The sequence below is a fragment of the Papaver somniferum genome, chromosome 7 (genome assembly GCF_003573695.1).
Source record: "Papaver somniferum cultivar HN1 chromosome 7, ASM357369v1, whole genome shotgun sequence".
Lineage (NCBI taxonomy): Eukaryota > Viridiplantae > Streptophyta > Magnoliopsida > Ranunculales > Papaveraceae > Papaver > Papaver somniferum.
This window is the reverse complement of record NC_039364.1, coordinates 245,613,639-245,616,293: the sequence shown is the minus strand read 5'-3', so window position 1 is coordinate 245,616,293 and position 2,655 is coordinate 245,613,639.

Here is a 2,655-nt window from a genome sequence, read left to right as displayed (position 1 = left end):
TCTCTAAAAACAAAACCAGCCTATTAAAAAGGAACGGAGGGAGTATAACTTTTATCTTTTGAACTTCGTAATTGTGTTAGAGCATTGCTCGGTCGAACTCGCATGCGTTGCTATCTCAAGCATGTTTGTTAATGTTAGTAATCAAAACTATAAGTCTTGATTTCTAGCCTACATAGCTAAAGGTCTTGGACTATGATAAAAAGTGTAGTTGAGCTCAAGAACTCCATGGAAATCATAATACAAGACGAAGGACTACTCAAGGAACTGGTGGATCTTCATCGACTAAAAGGTATGTGGAGACTTGAACTTATCTGTCACTCAAAATTCTATCTATTCTATCTCCCACTCTTGAGACAAAAGTCGTTTTGATATATAGACTTTCATTATGCACGTTTGCTATTTCGAGCCGAGTTTATTTCGCCTATTTATTTCTCGAAATATGTGTTGGTAAGCTTTCGCTTTAGCCGAATTCATCTTTACCTAGTGAATATGTTTCAATCACTTTGAAAATTGTTCTGAAGAAAAATGGTCTGTGAATAACGGCTATATCCGTCCTCTGAGAATGTTTCAATGATTGAAATGAGAGTTTAAATTACATAACCATTGGTAGGATATAAGCATTGTTGTGGAAACACATAAACGTGTAAGTCTTTATTCCTTGAACTAAAATTTGCGAACTTTGTTGATCAGGAGAAATGGAAGTGGCGTGAGCCAAGTCCGTGAACTAAGTTCGCGAACTGGCGGAAGTTCTCGACCCGAGAATTTCTGCTGGAGTTTGTGAACTCCTTCCATGAGCTTAAGTCCGCGAACCCAGTCCGCGAACTTGAGCAGGTTATATCTAAAACCGGTTGTTCTTGAACTCATGTTTATTTAAACTAAGGAATGCTTTTGCAAACAGTGGCTATAAAGTTCATGAACCAATTCGAGTGAATCAAACCGTTTTTGCTTCGATTGTGTCTTGTATAGTTACATAAGATCTAATCAATCGAACAACTCTCTAACTAGTTCATTTGAGTCATTTGAACTAGTTATGGTGAAGAAGAATATGGTTGATATGAAAGTAATCATATGACTAACCATTTGGTTAACTATTGTTGAACCAACAAATGTTAATGTTTGGGAACGGTTCGTAAACCCAAAATTTGACATTTCATTTGTGTGTAACAAGCTAAGTTTTCGATCCAACAGTTGAGAAATATCAGCTTGAATCTAATCAGGTTTTCATCTAACGATGAATATTGAATGCTTTGTTACCAAGCTAACATTGATTGCAAACCCTGATTTGAAAACTATATAAGGGAGAACTCTAGCAACTGGGAAACCTAATCCCCACACCTTACGTGTGATACTAGTTGCATAGCTAGAGTCGATTCTCCTTTAACCTTTGGTTTCTTCTTATAAACCAGGTTAACGACTTAAAGACTTCATCGGGATTGTGAAGCCAGACCGATACTACTTTTCTTGTAGTTGTGTGATATGATCTTGCATCTTCTGTCGTTACGAGTACGATTGTAATAATTGGCTCGAGATTTATATCTCCGATAGGCAAGATAGAAAGAAATCACAAACACTTCGTCTCATCGTTTGTGATTCCACAATATCTTTTTTCGCTGCGTCAATTAAGATTACTGTGAGGTGATCAATAATACTAGGTTGTTCTTCGGGAATATAAGACCGGTTTATTGATTGGTTCCTGTTCACCTTGATTTTTCAAAAGACGGAACAAAACTCGTAGGTATATTCGTGGGAGACGGATTTATCTATTACCGCAAAATTTTCTGTGTGATACAGATTTTTATATTAAAGTCTTCGACTTTGGGTCATAGCAACTCTTAGTTGTGGGTGAGATCAGCTAAGGGAATCAAGTACGTAGCATCCTGCTGGGATCAGAGGCGTTAGAGCATAATTGTACCTTGGATCAGTGTGAGATTGATTGGGGTTCAACTATAGTCCATACCGAAGTTAATTTAGAGTAGGCTAGTGTCTGTAGCGGCTTAATACAGTGTGTGTTCAATCTGGACTAGGTCCCGGGGTTTTTATGCATTTGCGGTTTCCTCGTTAACAAAATTCTGGTGTCTGTGTTATTTCTATTCCGCATTATATTTGTTTATATAATTGAAATATCATAGGTTGTGCGTTGTTCAATCAATTAGAATATCCGACCTTTTGGTTGTTGATTTAAATTGATTGACACTTGGATATTGGTCTTTGGTACCATCCACGTTATCTCTCTAGTATTTGATAAAGACTCGCAGATTTCTATTTGTTTGAGTATATATCAAATCGAGAGATTGAGATATAAAATCTTTGATATAATTTTTATCTGGATTGAGTCTGACTATCTAGTTGATTCTCTAGAAAGTAAATCGAATTGTTGGGTGTGGTTGTTGTACCCCCGCTTTTTCAATTGGTATCATAGCAGACAAACACGTTTAAGACCTTACAAGTCTGTGTTTGTAGTGATCTGGCTTTATGGACAGAGGTGTTATCTCTATTAACGTACCACCAGTCTTCGATGGCTCAAATTACTTATGGTGAAAAATTGCTATGCGAGCTTTTCTTCAAGCGCGTGATTTTCAATCATGGGTATATATATTGTTAATGGATATAATCCTCCTGTTGTGGCAGTTGGAGATGTAAACGTTCCCAAACCTA